The sequence below is a fragment of the Rhea americana genome, unplaced genomic scaffold, assembly GCF_003343005.1.
Source record: "Rhea americana isolate MKP2758 unplaced genomic scaffold, rheAme1 scaffold_10, whole genome shotgun sequence".
In the NCBI taxonomy this organism is placed as follows: Eukaryota; Metazoa; Chordata; class Aves; order Rheiformes; family Rheidae; genus Rhea; species Rhea americana.
The window spans coordinates 7,858,319-7,877,422 of NW_028185039.1; positions in this window are offsets into that span (position 1 = coordinate 7,858,319).

The following is a 19,104-nucleotide window of genomic DNA, read 5'->3' on the forward strand; positions in this document are numbered from 1 at the left end:
GATTCCGAATTCTGCTGTCTGCACTGAACACAGTGGGCCAAGATATGCTCAGATTTACATTAGATAAAGTATGGCCACCAGTGGAAGATTCAGAACTGTACCAGTGTACCTGACCTGAGTGGACACTCTGACCTAGACACATCTACACACACAGCATTATATCAGGTCAGGAAGTATAGCATAAGGCAGTTTGTGGAGCAGCTCTAGTGATCATCAGTGAGCTATCAGCTCTACAAAGCCCCTTTATTTACATTTTACAGCACCTTTGCCATAACAGTTGAAGCCTAGGAGATACCTACACATTCATCTAGTTTGACTTTCTCTATTAAAAAAAGGCCTCAGAATTTTCATCTCACCATTAATTTTTTGCAGTGCAGAAGTTATTCCTGCACAGCACAGTTATTCCCGCTATGTATGCAACCTTTATCAGAGCCAGTTATGAGCAACTAAACTTTAGCAGAGTTTTTATACAGACATCCGAGCTCAACTGAAAGACTTCACGCAATGATGAATTTACTGTGTTTCTTCCTGTGCGTTCCACAAGTTACTACTATACCTTGCCATTATAGTGCAACTTGTTTTTTCCAATCATTATCATGTCAGGCCAGTCACAGGCCTCTTTCCACTTGGGATTACCATACTAGTATGGTTTGACTGCAAGTGCACTGTCTAATGGACTAAGCTGTGTTTCTGAAGAACATAGTGGTAAAAACATGACAGAAGATTGAAGATTTCTTTGGAGTAGGACACTATGAGCTGGTCTCACAGGAACACTGTGAAGTAGAGAAGTCTCAGTTTAAAGTGAAATTAAAGACCAAATCACAACACTGAGATTCAAAAGGAGGCTGTCTATCATCTAAGGAAAATAACGTAAGCATTTCAAATACTTCCAATATGCCAGATGACAACTAAAGTCGTTACTAAAAACAAGGACAGTGTTCATAACTAAGAACAAAGTTATGTTTTGTTTCCCTCTGGTCAGAAGTAAAAGCCTTTCAGAGCAGAGCTGGTTGTGCTAGCACAGTGGATAGTGGAGAGAGAAGTCCAAAAGCAGATTGAGAAGCTTTTTCTTCTTACCTGACAGACGAGAGCTGGTTGTGCTAGCACAGTGGATAGTGGAGAGAGAAGTCCAAAAGCAGATTGAGAAGCTTTTTCTTCTTACCTGACAGACGAGAGCTGGGTACAAGACTGGCTTATTTTACATGAAGTGAGCTAGCAGCCACCTAGGACTTACTGAGGCAGGTAACAAGAGAGGGAATGAGGCCACTAGCTACTTTCACAGCTCACTCTGGATGAGAACCAGAAAGGCTAGACCTTTCTGGTAGGTATTCTACATACACAAGCTGTTATGGAAGTAGTTTCAACAAATGCTTTAGAGATTATTTTCGGTTTTCTGTTCCCTTCAGACTCTCATTGACCCTGACAGGATGGGTTATTCCCATTGGCTACTTCAGGCATCTGAGCTGAACCAAGATGCAAACCAAGGCTTTTGGAGACAGACGCCTAACTGTCAGGAGGCAATTAGACCTGTAAATTAGGTGTCTAAACTCATGATGTGATCCAACAACTGTAGTGCCCCCGGGCTCTTCCTCGTCCCCAGTGAGACCAACTATCCAAAGTAAAATGAAGTGAGTCACAAAAGCTTTACAAACGTGACATAGCAATTGTCACCTGCTTAAGACAAACTGAGCTGCTGAGGTTCAGCACCTCACACCCTTTCACCCGAGGGATAGGAATGTCCCACTTCAAGTACAGGGATCTCTTCTATTCTAGTCTTGCACAGCTACAGAATTATTATGCCATTAACAGAAAATCTGTTACTGTCCTCTGATCAAACGTACTGTTTGTGAGGTCCTATCTATCTGGGGCAAATGCAGGTCTTTTAGTCTTGGAAAACCAGGGAGATAGGAGAAACAGGAAGAATTCTGATACTGGAGGAACAGGAGGAAATACTTGTCTGTGTAAAAGACTTGACAAACTGGCAGCCACTTGAAGCTCTTCCCAGACAAGATAGTATAATAGCCAGAGAGCAAATCCGATATTCCAGAGCACAAGCTATGCTCTTTCAGCCTGCAGGTCTGCAGCCTATCATATCGTTATCATCTATATGCTATGCTTAAGCATGTACCACATTTTTCAGTTATATAATAAATAGGTAGTACCATTTTAAAAAGCAGTCATCTCACTTCTAGCATTCCCAGCCAAACACATTTGGTAAAACTAAAGTCATTTGCATTTTCCTACAAGAGTTTCTGACCATTTCAAATTTTCTCATCTCATCATGGTTGCTGCACAGAAAAAGCTAGTGAGTAGCTGGGCAGTATACAGTATACAATCAGTCTGCTGTTCAGGGAAAGTCTGCTAGTTTTCTTCTTTATGAACGTCAGTTATGAAGGTCCTGATGTACGTGGCATTCACAACTAATATTGTTCTTATATTCTTTGCAATTATGCCAAATGATTCCTCTAAGTTTCTAAATATCCATTCAGTAAAAGAAGAAGAAGAAGAAAAAAAAAAGGCTACAACGATAGAAATCTTAGGCCTTATGGGGGTCCAGAGGCAGAACTATCTAAACTCTCTCAGGCTTCATGCACAAACTGTCTTAAAACATTCAGTGTGCTGTTGCACACCATATTTATACAAACTTCCAACAAATGGATAGGTATATGTCTGCTGCTCAAATTCATCAGCTCTAATTCAATAGCTCATCATAAAAAAACAGTTCAAGTCCTTTATGGAGCAGATAGCTAAAGCAGCAGGAGTGTGACAAAAGGCTCGGTGGTGACGTAAACACTGTGAACAGCAGTTCATGCACATGCAAAGTGATCTCAGGGTTTCCCTGGCTTTCTCTCAAGTGTAAGAAACTGGACACAGCAAGCACCTTGCAGAATGGTGCAGATGATCTCGGCTGTCTGGTTTGTCTTCGGGGCAGCCTGCTTGTCCGCACGGAAATCCAGGTCAGGCTGCCAATTAAGGGATGTTATTAAGGGGTGGCCTTTCCACAGGCTGCAGTGTCATTTGTCTTCAGTAACTGAACGAGCAGAGCATCATAATAAAATATTTCACCTAATGTGTATGTTGCCATTGTAATGGTTTCAAGCACTGGCGAGACTTTAATCTCTCTGACTCTGCCAAGGACACAGTTTTGAGGACTTTAAGCTTAATGCTGAGCACATTGGGAACACCTGATACCTTACAATATGCAGAGTGGAGAGAGGGGCCCACATGCCACTCTGGTCTTGACTTTTATGAAATACAAGCTACATACACATTAGTCAGAGGGATTTTCTCTAGAATTTAAATTCACTAAAGGAGGTCAGGTTTTGTTTTAGAAGAAGAGAAAGAGAGAAAGACAGTGAAATTGCAGAAGAACTACAGAATCAGCAAGTCATAAAGGATGCCGCAGTTAGCCACAAAAGTACTTGGGATAGCAAAAGAAAACAGGAACGAATAGAAATCTAGCCTTTGGATAAAGGCTGCTGAAAAGAACCTTAAGACTACGTCTAGAGAATTGGGACTCATTTTATATTTTTATGTGTAATTTGTAACAAAAATAGCCTGAAAGCTTTGCATATTAAGTAATTTCTCAAATGAAAAAGTATAACAATCCAGCAACAAATTCGTGTTCTGTTTGAAGATAATAGCATAAATGTGTTCTAAATAATATGAATACCTCATTAGAGACTTCTTGAGGACAAAGACCAAGAATCACATATGCCAACTTAATACACTTTCCCTAGCAGCACTGAAGCTCTGTTGACTTTAATGAGCCTTAGCCTGTCATTTTCCATATGCATCTACTGAAAAACGTTGATATATACCTGCCATGCATCTCACAGCCATGACTTCCCATAGTGACAGCAGCAAGCAGCTTCACAAACTGGTTAAAACGTTCTTGACACCACTAATAACACTGTGTGTTGTAGCAGGAGATCAGAATACATCTTGTGTTAGAGGTATGCTCAGAATACCTCTTTGTAAGTAGGTTGAGTGAAAGACGGCAGAGAAAGACAGCTCAGACTGGCAGACAGAGCCCTGTCTGAGGAATCAGGAATCCAGTTTCCTTCTGGATTCTGCCAACAAATTGCTGCACACATCACACCACTTTACTTTGCAGTTTCCTCACAACTTTTATCTCTATGGTGTATTTTTAGATCTTTTTTTTACAGCACATAACAAAATGTGGCTCTTATCTTTTTTTTGACCATTGGACAACATTACAATACAAATTCAGCATACCTACAGTGATGCATCATTTCTTTAGCACGGTTACGGTAACAGAGTACTCAGGCAAGAGAGGCTGGGTTTTCTTAATTCAGTATGGCCCATCTTCTTTCTAGTCTCCTTACAGCTGCTCTGCTGAAAACACAACAAATCCCTAAAGCACACCTCTCTGATGGCAGGGTGAAGTTCCCTTGATCCAAACTCCCAGTCATAATGCGTTCATCTCCTTATCTGTGCAAGGGCATCATGGTCTACTCCTCCAAAATACACTACAATTCAAATGTGTATGCAGGAAGAGCCTTTAACTCTTGGAACTAAAAATACAAAGGCCTAGGTGAAGAAGTATTTGCTGATTATTCTCTCGCAGCTGTAAATATTATTTCATGTACGCTTTTAAAACAAACGCACCTAATGAGGAAGAAACTGTCCATGCGGACTCGGCAACCTCTATAGTTGTCTTTTAATACTTTGGAATCAATAAAAACAGTTATCTTTCTTCCTGATAAGTGTAATTCATACACTGTATGCAAAATCACAGAAGCTCCTTGCCAAGGTGAACACAATGTTCAGTCACAAATACTGCAATAGTTTGTGACTTCCAAACCCACATTAAAGCACACAAATGAAGAGTATAGGTATGTCTGTGTCTGTGCATTGAGTATAAAGCAAGGACTCCACAGTCCAGGGCTGCCTTTCATAGCCATTCATATGATTTTTGCCTTGCTTTCCTAAATATCTCATTTCCTTTGTAATTTCAATATAATTTTTAATAAGACTATAATTTAAAAATATAACAGATTTCAGATCAGTCCAGAATGTTTTGGGACTGGAAGCCCAGACAAGCTTAAGCAGTGACATTTCTACAAGGGAAAAATACTCTCTTCTGACTCCTTAAAGTTTAAAATACACACACAGTTATGCAGCGTTTACCTGCCAGACCTGAACTTCTGATCTAAGCAAAAGAGACAGCTGACCGCTGCACAGAGGCCTGCTACAGTTACACTGTACACAAACTGTTATCCATGAGTACTGTATACAAACATAGCTGAATGTAAACGTTAAACATGACCCATCAAGCTGGTATACGTAGGCTTTGAGTAAATTTCTAAGTGCATGTGTAATTCCACTAGCTTAAATGCAGGTAGAACCAAAAATCAGTACAGGGTCAGCCTCAAGCAAACACTGAGTTTAACAAATGGCCACAGGTCTTTGGGATTTCTTACGAGGTCTAATTCAATTTTCAGTGAATTCCACAGAAACTGAACTGAGCTCAAAACTAACCTTGAGAGAAAATATTTTCTCTCTAATAGAAAATGTTTTGTGAAATCTGAGAAGACTGTAGCATGATAGAGGAGGCCAGAAAGCATCCTGGAAGGCTGAGAAATTTTGGAAGGATGTGATGCATTCAAGAGAACCAGAGAAAATGTGAGCTGCGTTTTGAAGGGATTGCACAAAGGATTAGCAGCTGCAAGGGCACACAGGTGCTTCTCACTTCTCTTGCCAGCTGTAATCTCTATTATGGAAAAAAAAAGTCCTAAGTGCAGAACTACACAGCTAGTTTACAGTTATTTACTTCAAAATTCAGCCACTTAACAAAATCCAGCGTAGTCCTGAAGCTGCTCAGTTCCCACTGACAATAGCCAAAGCCTGAGCTCTTACTGAGGACTAAGTGGAGCCAGTTAATTAATTGCCATACAAATTATATTACTGGTGGTCTTAATTCTTTGAGCTTGAACTTATTGTAGGTCAGCTTTAACAGCCTCCAGCACCTGAGCTGAAATGAATGCATTCTCTTTTATTCAAGCTTAATCCACATTAAGTGCACAATTTTGCAATCAAGCTAACGTGCTGATTGTAGAGAAAAAAGGAGGTGGAAAAGACACCTATTAAACACTCTCATATGTGTCTTTTAAATAATCAAGAGCAAAGTATTTACGAACCTTCCCCAGTCTGAGTCATAAAGTCTTCATGTCATAGGCAGCTTATAAAGGTAGCTTGGCTCACCAGCTATAAAATTTACAGAAATGGCTAAAGTTTAAATACTGTCTATTGAGTTAGATGATCATTGTACCTTTATATCAGGGCAGCTCCGGGCAAAGTGCAGCTCATGAAATCCTGTAAAATAGCATCTTGCAAAATTCTTCCAGAATCTAGAGGTTTGACTCGTGAAGACCATGTGTCACCATGGTGGCAAAGATTAAGTGAAAAGAAACTATCTAAACATAAGGAAAACTACACTCTACTTGTTTTTACTACACAGGACCCAGACTTCATGTTCTTAACAAGAGAGCAAAAGTGTGTTGAAGACATGCTCCCATATTGTTAGTTCAGATTACACTCCTGGACCTGTGAGTGTCTGGAGAAAATAACTTCACCTGGATCGGGCAGAGGCAATCAATCATTTACTGTGCTGTGCTGAGTGGCACCAAAGCTTGTGAGCTTTGCATGATTACAGGCAAAATAAATTCCTTTCACATGCCTGTGCAAAAATATTCCATATTTAGTGTCAGGATTTATTTTTTCCTAACAAGTACCTCTACAAAGAAACAACTGACAAACTAGAAAAAAAATCCATTTGAGTTAAATTAACAAGGTAAAGGAGAGAATTTTGGATAATTTATGTTAGGAAAGCATGCTTGTCCTCTAAAAATAAGTTTGTTTCCTGAGAAGAGTACTTCTCGGAGCTGAAAGCAGGATTTTACCAATTGGTCTTCTTGGATAAAGAAAGTTTTTTTTTTTTTTTTTTTTTTTTACTATTTAAAAAAAATTTTGAAGATCTCTCCTTCACTTAGCTGCATAACGAGAAGCACTACTTATACAATATATCATCCTAGGTCAACCGGCACTGGCATCCAAACAGAAGAAAAACAAATCCTTTCCTTTTAATTCAAATCCTTCCTGCTTCCCATGACTTCCTGTCCTCCAGAGCAGTTCAGTTCCCAGGAAGAGTTGCACAATGCAAATACACTGCTGCCTGTGCTAACAAAATAATTGACCTTGTCATGAAAAAGCTGGCATAAATATTATCTCCTCTTGGTAACTACTAAACCCTCAAGTTGCATGTGACAATGCTGTTTGCTGTAAGAATTTAGAGCTACCTACGTCATTTTAAAGAGACATAATGTTCACAAAGCCAAACAATGCAGTCAGTGGCCTATTCCATGCAGGGTGTACAACAAACTATACTTCTTTTACTACATTGCAGTTACAGAATTTTTCTCACAGTCACATTTCTCTAAATTTGCTATTCAAATACAATCCTCCAGGAAATTTTAAAGGCAGAGAAGAGGAAAAGAGCACCAGCAAACAACACTTATTAAAATTAGAGCAGGGGGAATTAATGCGGGGGAACAACTAGGTTTTCACTGAAATCAGTTTTTGCATTAAAAACCTGCTCAGGTTTTCTGCTCTGAATGATTCAATATTAAGAGGTCTGAGGAGGCTGAGCTAATCAATATTCTGAATCTGATCCAATTTTATTAACTTTACTGTAAACTAAAATGAGAGAAATATCACCATGTGTTCAAGTTGGAGCTCAGACTTGCAAACATAAGTCTTGCTTTTGAATTATTCGATCTATGATTTGCCACTTTAGAAAATGGAGCTGATAACCTAGGGCAAGTCCAAAAAAAATGGAATTAAGCATCTGAAGACTTAGATATGTAGAGGAGGAGGAATAAGCATTTAACAGTGAATGTCTGAACTCCAGAAATAATTCTGGAGCAAGGACCAGCTCCTGGGATTTCTCAGGCTGAGAGCAGTTTAGCCAGCAGGTTACAGACATGGCCCGTCTTCTGCTTGCCTCTCTCCATCCTGGGGAGCTCCCTTACTTCTTGTTCAACTCCTGCAGCAAGATAGTGCCCTGTCCTCCCCTCTACAGCCTGCAGAGTTCAGGGCCTTTACCTCAGATGTAGGCAGCAAGGACCTGAGCCTCCTCCTGTCTAGCACTGAATCTCTCTGGAAGGAAGTGCCCTAACCACCAGACTGTTGGGGAAGGAAAAAAAGAAATGATTCTGCTTGGCACATAGAGAACCTACCTAAGGACTCTCACGCTTGATTGTGAAACACTGAGAGGGGAAGGAGACCACCCATATGCCTAAGACAACCATCCCCCAAGAGTCAATTTACAAAAGAGATTTTTTCAAGAGCCAAATATTTCCATGACCCTCTACTAACCTATTTTACTGAAGCTGGCAGAGTTTTGCTACTGACTGTAGAGGCAGCAAAATCAGGACTAGACTGGATATACATCAGGCTGACACAATATAAATTCTTCCTCCTAGGATGAGTGAAGAGCCTTGATTTTAGCAGAAAGGCTTACTCACCATAGAATGACCCATCAAACAATGCCACTTGGCCTGTACTAATCAGATATGACTGTAAAGTGCACCAGTAGCTCTAACAGTAACAGAAACAGGATGTTGGTAGTTGACAGGAAGTTCAGGTGTTAAGAGTATGAGAAATTCAAAACTGCTTCCTTGCCAAGCCTTGGAACATATGTAGAAAGTATATGACCTAATTAAGAGAAACAGACTATAGATCATGGTATTAGTCTTCTATTTGCCACCTCATCAAAGCTAAATTTGAATTTGGTTGTTCTTATGCCTTAGCAGCTTGCCAGCGTTCACACGCTTAGTGGCTCTATTTTGCTTTTTGGAGCATGATATGTGTAATGCTGAGGTTTCATTTCAGGATTTTGCTCTTTCCTTTGTTTTATTTTATGAATTCCAAAGGTCATAGTTAGCAACTATAGTCCTATCTGGCTCAGGATTTTCGTATTTGATTAATGGATCTTCCAGGAAGATGATTTGCCTGGAAATAATATCACTTGAATCAGTTTCTGTCAGTGTTAGTGAGGGTTTTTTCTTCTCTTCTTCTGCTCCTCTATTTCACAGAAGCCTCTTAGTCATGTAATTGTTATCCTTTAATTTTCAATCCACTTATCTCTTTCTTAACACACAAAGAACTTCAGGGTTAGATACAGTAATTTGGAGGGCTGCTCTGCAATATGATAAGGAAGATCTGTTGAGTCTCATGTGTTGAGGATAAAGCCCGTGTTCTTGACAGTTAGTCCCCCACAGAAATACTTCATATATTTCTGCTGATCAGCACTGAGACACTATTTCTGCTCTGTAGCCAAGGGATATAGCCAGGGATAACTCTTCAGTCAAATTACTTGATTGGCCTTGGGCTATGTATCCTGGAGACAAGCTCCTAACAGTGGAATAGTCTTTTCTGCCCCACTGTCCCACAGCAGCCTTGAGTCAAGATCCCAGTGACATAATTTGCTGTACTGGGAGGAACTCTTGATCCATGACAGGCCACTGCCCAGTGAAAGATTTGTGTATTACATTCTAGTAATCCTATAATCCTAAATAACTGGGCTGGATTTTTACCAATACTCAGGTAACAATTCCTATGAAAAGGGGCTGTTGCCCTAGCTCTCTTTGCAGAGAACTGCAGAGAACTTCCTACAGAGGCAACACAACAGAATCATGTCTTAAACCTATTCTCTCTTCTTCTCTCTTCTCCTCCTTCTCCCCACAACACACTTACAGTGCATATCTGCACCAACACAGCCTGTGAGATGGGAATCCCCTTTTAAAAAGTATCTGTTGGCTTCAGAAATCTTGTAAAACGGCTGCACTGGAAGCAGGCTGCAAGTAAGGTAGAAAAGAGGCAGAGGAAAGGCAGCATGACCTGGGCTGCAGCCTCCGGCTCCCTCACCCTCAACAAGCCAGAGAACTGGTGAGCTGAAGGGGGCCATGCCCTGCCCTGCAAGGAAAGGAGCAGGGGACTTCCCCCTGCTCTGGAGGAGAGACCTACAAGGAAAATCTCCTGGCATTTCCCTGTCTACTTGTCTCCTCTTCCAGGATTTCCCAAAATCTTGTTACAAATTGTGAAATTTGCCCTTTCCTTTCATAGGGGGAGGGGGCAATACAGACTTGCTGGAGCTGGGTAACACAGCAAAGAACAAAACTGGACAGATTTCCTCACTCTGTGACTATACTGGCACCTGCAAGCAGTTATGTAGTGCAGGAGGAGCTGGATCTGACTCAAGCTACTCCAGCTCTCAGCAGGCATTAAACAGACTGGCTCTGCAATGGTCTTAATGCAGCCACCGGCTACTGGTTGGCAAACTTGAATGCGCCTGTCAGAGACCTGACTGCTGATGGCAGCAGCTCCAGACACGCACGCTGGCAGCTACCTGAAAAAGACTACCAAAGCCTGAGAGAAAGCAAAAGGAAGGAGCTGGGTGTGGTGTGGACAGATGCACACAGACACCCAATGGGCTGATTACACTGCTTCTATCTGGGGAAGAAAAGGGAAGGAGAGTGACAGGCAAAACAGAAATTGCTGGAGCTGCTAGCAAAAAATGGGGTAAGCATGTAGCTGTGGGAAACTGTGCATGTTCTCTCATTATTGTTGCTACATGCAATTTCCTTTTTTTTTTTTTTTAAGATGCGAAGTCACTACTGTGAAGTCCTTAGTTGGTATAGCAAATACATTTACTCATGGTGAGTGAGAAAGGGTTTCATTTCATTCAATGACTTGTAAGGTAATTGCTTTATATCATTCCTAAATGACAGGTCATGTTCCTCTTTCTACCTATACTAGGTATTCTTTCCATCTCCTTCCTAAAACGCCACAAACAGTACGCATAAACAGTGCCTTCAGTATCCTGTCTAACAAATATATTGCTCTGATTGGTTGATCTTCAAAACTGAACTTAAGGAGATAAAAGACAATCTCTGAAAAAAGCAGACTCTCCTCTAGACTGTGAATGTAACCTCAAAACTTAAGTTTTAAAGGTAACTTGAGGGACTTAATCCAGACAAGCTTGTCTCCCAACAGCATGGCTGGTATAACCTTTCTTTGAGTTGTTCTAAATCAAACTGTGTCCTCTTAGCACATTGATCAAGCCTGGGAAGTAAAACCAGTCCCAGTCGAAGTTTTACAAGTGGAATTTTTCTCAATAATTTTAGCTCTTTCCTGGGTAACTAAAACCTCTCATGATAGAAACAATGTAAGCAGTGTGTTTCTTAACAGCTGAGAGTCTGGCATCACAAACAGCTGAGACAATCCAACAACTTACCCTGCAACTTGGCCTTTCGCTTTCTCCATCCCTTGCTCCAGGGCTATGTAATACCTTCTCATCCTTTATGGAGGCTCTAGAACTGTTCGAGAACCGAGTGAACTTGCTAATTTAGCAAAAAAAAAAAAAAAAAAAAAAAAAAAAAAAAAAAAAAAAAAAAAAAAAAAAAAAAAAAAAAAAAAAAANAAAAAAAAAAAAAAAAAAAAAAAAAAAAAAAAAAAAAAAAAAAAAAAAAATCCAATCTTGTTATATTAAAGAGTTGACTTGGCTAAAAGAAGTATCCAACAGATGTCAGAACCAGTGCAAAACTGGCAGGAATACATGGCTGGCATAGGTTCGTAATTTTCAGATCTTAGGACCAGCAGATCTGTTATTTATTTTAAACTGTATCCTGTTGCAATTAAGAAATGCTCTCCTATATATTACAGAAGATGAGAATTTCTACAGGTACCAATTCCTGTTTTTTTGCCAGGCCTGACAAATCAGTTACGCAGAATGTCAGTAAAGACAAAAATTCCTATCTAGACTAGAGCTGCAGGAAGGAGTCACTGAATGGTTGTTGTAAGAGCCTTTTGTTGAATTTGGCAGGATCATACAGGAAATAAAATTCTGAATTGAAAGTGTGTACCCAACGGCTGACAGAAATCATGGTCCATATTTAATGAGGCAGGTAGGGTCCAAAAATCATGGCTAGTGACTGAATTTGGTAATGTTGTCACAGCAAGAGAATGGCCCTACTGATATGAAAAGACTGCTGAAAAGAAGAGCTGTGTACAAAACGTTCTCATTGTTTATGCTCCAGAATGGATAAGTTAAGTTTAAATGCTACATTTAGATTTCATTGGAAAAAAACCTAGAACAAAACAGTTGTAATTAATTAAGGTTGACTATTTATGGAGTAAGCCAAAAGACTGATTGAGACAAAAATACCATGCCACTGACTAATCCAAGAAGATTTCAGATTTACAGTGAACTGCACTAGCAAACAATCCAGAAATAGGGCCTCAACCTTCCTCAGTCTTTTTTGGGCAAAATTTTCATTCAAGTAGTGCAGAAAATTGACAGTGATTGCAAAATAGAACTCAAAAGAGACCTCGAAACTATTTGTGTTTTTGCTAAAACATAAAAAATCCCTTTGGCACAAAAAGTAGTTAAGAGGTTGCAGAAAGATAGCCTATTTTATTTGCCTAGATACATCTACAAACGTGAAATCACAAACTCCAGGTCAGATTTACTATGTGATTTCATTGGTAGGGCCATCACTTTAAGCTTTCTTCAGGGAAAAGGCTGCAGTTGAATAAGGGCCTGAGGATCTGATCCAAAGGCCATTGTCGATGAAGAAATTGTTTCCACTGTTCTGCATAGATTTAGACCTCTAAGCAGGAAGACATAGCAGAACCTTTTCTGAGCACACAAAGAATCCAAACCTTTTGGCCAACAGCAGACACACGCAGAGACCACCACAAGGCTCATTATGGATGACTTGCACATATACTTCATCAGTAGTTTAAAGCAGGTATATGAGCCAATACTGAGTTCTTGGAAAAAAGGGAGGAAGAGGGAAGAAATGAGGAAGAACATAATAATAACTTTTGTACTTCCTGGAATCCAAAATCATCTTCACAGCAAATGCAGTTAGTTACTATAATTTAAAATGGTGATCATTGTAATCTGCCTGTTGGTAATTCCCTGAATACACAAGCAGGCTTTAAGCCAGTATGTCCTTATTTTCTTGCAGACAGCTGCTGAGTCCACTTCCTTTCATCTTGCTACAGGATACTTGTTTAATACCCGTTTAAAACTTCAGCTTTCTCATAATTTGGAAGCCTCAGACAACCTTGTGTTGTGCACAGAACATCTCAGAGACATGAGTGCAGCATCTGCAAGAGTAGCCCTTCCCTGTGGTAGCTAACATAACACTGGGGGAAATTCTCTCCCAGGTAACGGAGGAGCAGGGAGACACACAGGAAACAGCTAAGGGATACAAGACAGAGAACTATCTGTGCCCACATACTTGCAAAAAATGACAGCTCAATAAATCTGTATTGGAAGCAAACAGTGACTTACAAATTCAAAATGGAAAACATACTACAATACATCAGCAAAATGCACCCAATGATCCAGACACTGTTCTGGATAAATGACCACTCAGCTAGTGAAAGTATTTTAACTGGATTTGCACAGCGGTTGTCAAATACATTCAAAAATGTTTGAAGAGAAATATGCAACATGGCACATGCATGTTGACGTCAGTCTTAGTGACACCTCCTCTGCATACTTGAATTGTCCTGATACTATTGTAACAGCAAAGGTTGCTAAAATGTTTGTTTTTAGAACAGATATAGGAGGTCAGCTCAATAAAAGAGATGAACATAACTTTCAGTAAAGCACGCATTTAGTAAGCTGAGTCTGGGATGTGCTGTGCTTTTGTAGTTCAAAGGGAGCATGTATCTGTGCGTGTTTGGCTTTTAACACCATCCCTCCATGTGATTAAAGAAAGCCACAAGAAAGAGGTTTCTACATTATTATCTCTTCCTGGAAAACAAACCTGACTGTTTCCCCGAAGTTTGCTGGTACAGAATTATGCAGCTTTAAAGGCACCCAGACGTTTTGGCTGCCCATCCACTTGCCTTCCTTGCAGTCATCATTATTGTTATTTTACTTTACCTGGAACTTAACAATCCCTAACTCCCTTTCCTCCTGGTTTTCAGTAACTCTTCAAAATGAAAATCAATACCTTTCCTTTCACTACAAGGTACAGCCTTTCAGATAATCCTGTCATATTGTGCAGCCGTTATTTCGAGTCCGTGCAGCAGAAATAGCCCTTGGACAAAGTTTCCAGTAAAGCAGCTGCCTTTTTCTAGCATTTCACTGTTTACTTGTTACATTGGTTTAGATCAACATAGCGCTTTTATCAAGCGATTCAAGTCATACATGAGTGGCATGGCTAAGAAAACTCAGAAAGTATTTTTATATGCAATTAAAAAAAATTACATTAAATAAACGAGGATCTTACGCATCACAGGATTTCATTCCTGTCAAAGGACCATTGAATTAAAACAAAATCACCTCAGAACTCTCATTAGCAGAACTGCATGTACAATTTCAGTTTCTGTTTTGCTATTGAAAGGTTTGTAAATGGTTTATAGTAATCCTACTTCTTTTTTAAGAAATTTGTCACCATGACAGATACAAGAGAGGCCTCAGGAAACCACCATCCTCAAAGTGTATTAGCTCTGTGAGGAAGAGTCGGTATTGCAAAATTTTGGACATAATTTAACAAATTTTCTCAGTAGATAGGGCCAGATCCTCACCTGATGAAGATTTAGTGCAACATTGCTGAAGTAGCTGGAAGCGCGCTGGGCTGAAGGCTGGAGCTAGGCAGATCGGGCCCTGATCCTTATCTGGAGATACACAGCATGAACTCAAAGAACCAAGTGCTGATAGTAGGTGTTCTACGGCAGATAGTTTTCAGAACCTCATTTATCTGAGATACCAAATGACCTCAAACAAAACCTAGAATTACGTTAGATGTACTGCAAAGAAGTTGACTTATGCATAAAACTTCTAGAGTTCACAGCATAAATGACACATGGAAAAGCTGAAAGTGGTGTATTCTTAGAAATAACAATGACAGGGCTGGTGGAGTGGGGGAGGTGTGGGCAAACCAGCAGTGAGGTAAGCTTTTAAGCTCTTTTTTTTAGACAATTTAGTGCCTCTTTTTTGAAATGTTATGTATGTATTTATATTTACACTACACATAGCCTGATTGCTTTGTGGTRTACTGCAGTACCATAATACAAATGCAACTAACTGCCCATCTGCTCTGTGCACATAAGACAGGTACCTAAGCTTATTGAAATCACTGGAAAACTCCCATTTCATCGGGTTCTGGATCAGACTCATCTCTTCACCAGAACTGTTTTTACTACAATCTTTTCCAGCAGCCTTTAAATATTGCCATTAAAAAATCACCCTGGTAAATATTTCCTATTTCTCCACCATCAACAAATGTGGACTGTTTCCTTAGGTTTTACTTGCTTGACATGTGCTAATCACAGAGTGAGCTACCAAGAGTAGAAATGGAAGCTGAAGATGACAGCTTTAATTATATTATAAGTTTAATAGAGCCGAGGCTTTTCTCTAAGAGACTCATCTCTTAGTAAGAATTATTGAATGTTAATGTTGTCAACAACATAGTCTCTGATTAAGCTGTTTTGGGTAATCTTAAAAGATTTGTAACAGGATATTGTTGTAACTTTCCTTTTCCCTCAGAGGCCTCTGCTGTTTTGTTAAGGAACCCCAGGTTTATAAGCAGAGCTNAAAAAAAAAAAAAAAAAAAAGGCAAAAATAGTCAAAATTCTCAAGTGTGTAGTTTGGCCAAGAGGTTACATTTCATACTGACAGACACTACAAAATCTTCACCATCATTTCCAGGAGAAAGAACGCTCTTGTTCAAAAGCTGTACTCCAAAGAGTCTCGAATGTACAAGGATGGTTCCAAACCCCAGGAAAACTTGTCCTTCGTGGCACGTTTCAGGATTGTGCAGATTCACATAATGTCAACAAAACCAAAGCCTGGGAAGAAGGCTGCAGATTTCAGACACAGCTCACTGCGTTAGGTGTGCAGGACTGGTAAGGAAAGGAAAAAAATGTATAAATTGGTCTGGATCAGAGAACTGGCACATAGGTTTTCCTTTCCCTCCAGAACACAGTCACACTCTATAGGAATGTGTAGACTACATAGGCATGAAAGCTCTATTGCAGCTCTGTGGCGAACACTTCATAACCCTCTTTATTGCCTGCGTGAAGGACAGGTCAGCAGCAATGCCAATCAGCTTGGATTTTAAGATTCTTTTCCCCAAACAATCACCTTGCTGTCCTCACTTTTCAGAGAACTGTCCTCATCCGAACTCCTTCTGCTCCCAGCTCCTTCCTGGGCAAGCAGCTCCCATTATCATGCTGGGAGACACCATATTTTAAGCAGCAGCAGCTACTATTTTACTACCTACGCTGCACTTCCTTGCCTCCCTCCCTGCATCCCTCCCCTTGGCAGCAACAAGCACCTTGGATCTCTGTTCATCTCCAGTTATGAGGTTCCGTGGCTGCCCAGGTAATACCAGATATTTGATTGGGCTCTGACTGTTTTCTACAGGAAGAAATGACTGATGAGTATCTTGCAGGCTAAATATGACTAAAAATGCCTTTACTGTCATGGAAATATTTCTGCAAGTCTTCCCTACTGAAACAAGGCTGTATTCTGGATATTCTATCTCCCTGTGTCCGGGGAGAGTATAGCACTTCTAATTGTCCTTGCCAAGCAGATGGGAAAGGGTTCAAGAAAGAGGCTTGAGAAGATGAAAAAGAAGAAATAAACTTCTCTTTAGCCTACACGTAGGCTGATTGTACAACCTGATATCAGAAATACACATTCAGCTAGAGATATATGTAGCAATCAGTCACTTAGTTAGATGTCTGTTCATTCTAACAAGAATTTCTCTACAATCCATTGGAGACAGAACAGCTTAATTGAAAACAATCTGGTGAGTGAATATTTTTGCCCAGAAGTATGTTGCTGATAAGCAGCAGTTCCAAGTCCCCAAATAGCTCCAATGAAAGCTCAGTAAGCTAAGCGAGCATCTCTCTTAGTGTCGATTTCTGTAAAACACAGGACTCAGAAGCCACCACAGCTGGCAGCTTTCTAGAACAGTGATGACCACTGAGATCACTGATTTATGCAAATATTGTTGCTTTGTCCTCATGTGTGCGTGTTCAACAAATGCATCTTGTCTTTACCCTCGTGTGAATGTTCCCCAGAGTAGGAACCATTCTCCTCTACTAAGAGCCCAATGAAATGAAAGCCCTCGAACCCCAAAGCAGCTGAAGCCTAAACAGGGAGGGAATTCCCCTGCTATCCCAAACACTTTCCTCAAACCTTTCAGGAATGGGAAGGACTTCCAACCGGAACAGGTGAGGCCATATTTAAATCACTATAATCTTTATAGAGCTTCTGGCTAGAAATCATGACACAGGTGCCAAAAGATGACAACTATGATGTCAGCATTCACTTATAACTTTATATAGCATTTCACTTCCTGATGCTTCCAGCAAACTTACAGGTAGAAATTATTTCCAATCCTTAACAGCTCGGTCTGTAGCTGACTGGGAATCTAGACATGAAAGGATCCATACTGGGCTCCCCTCTGCCCTGCCCCTCTTTTAGTAACACTAGAGGCCAGCCTGGGAAATTAAAATTAGTTTCAAGGGGTTCTTTTGTCAGGAAGTGAAGTAGTTATACAAATGCTTTTGTAGCCAAATCTAAACTCAAAGATAACTGCAGTGAAAGTTTGAGCACAGCTCCAGCTGTTCATAAGGCCTGTGACAAACTAGCTATGCTTACAGTTCCTTGGATTGGTATGCTAATCCCTGCCTCCCCAGGTATAGTGCTCCCAGGCCTCAAATCTATCGTTTCATTAACCATTTTTCTATGCTTACTTCTCAGTAACTTCCCATCAAAACCAAGCCTGTCGTTGCTAAGCTAGTGTAAAAGGGCCTCAGTCGGCCATTAAAACAGACTCCTCGGTTCCTGAAGCACTGTGCCAGTAAATGATCTCAGCCACTTACTCAGTTTTATTCACTAACAAGATATTGGTTCAAACATCCTTGATAATGGTCATTCATCTCTATGTTTTTCTTAAGCTACACAGAGCAATACCATCTATTGACAAGCTAATTGGAAAAGTGCAGCTCTTGGAATCAATACATGGCATGTGAGGAAGATAAGGTATATGATAAGGTATATGATAGTTTGTCTTCTCAGGATAAACTTTTCCAAGCAATTTACATCAAAACATGCCGAGCATAATGACAAAACTGGGGGGAAGGGAGAATCAGAGAACTCTAATTCATGGGAATTTTGAGGCATATCCAGACATGTGAAATTTTAATTTAAGCTAATAATCTTCATGGAAAACTACTGACATGCAGAGAATTCCCTTTGGTTCAGGAGATAAGTACAACACAGATAGTAGCAAAATGTATCCCAGTATTCTGCAGCACAGTTTGACAGGAACAATGATGAAATGCTTTTGATGGAAGTTTTTAAAGTATTGATTCGAAGCTGAAGTCTTTAATGAGACTTCAAGTCCAGTTTTCTCCTGACTCAGCTGTATTTAGGCCAACATCCAAAATTCATACCTCTTTGAATGGTTCTATCCAGTATATTCCAAAATCCAAGCATTTTGAATGACTGATACCTCTATTAGTGTTCAAAAGCAGTTTACATCTGACTTACATTTGACTTTCTTCCTACATTCACATTCCCTATTCTAATCACCATTTCCAGTTCACACTTACCATCTCTAGAGATTAACACATTCATTAGCTGGAGAGATGAGAATCAGGACCTAAGCACCAAAACCAAGTTGTCAATAACTGAATAAGGGCTTGTTTTACAATCAAAAAGAGCTAGTCTGGAAAAAAAAATACCTTCTATGAATACTGACTCAGTTTGACAAAAAATGACAGAAAATATTATTGTTCTTCTCAGGTTACTGCCTGACAGACTACTTAGATGCTGCAATACAAATGACCAGAAACTGGCAACAGCTGGAAATGCAGTCCAGGTCTTAGGAATATTTAGTATGTTCCAAAGGCTGTCACAGTTAAATGTTTGTTGAGGATATGGAGAAGGAAATATTTTATTTATTGTAAAGGGACAAAGAATTTCCTTCAAGTATTATTACCAGGAATAGACAGAAATGTATTGCTACAGTGTCTAGGGCA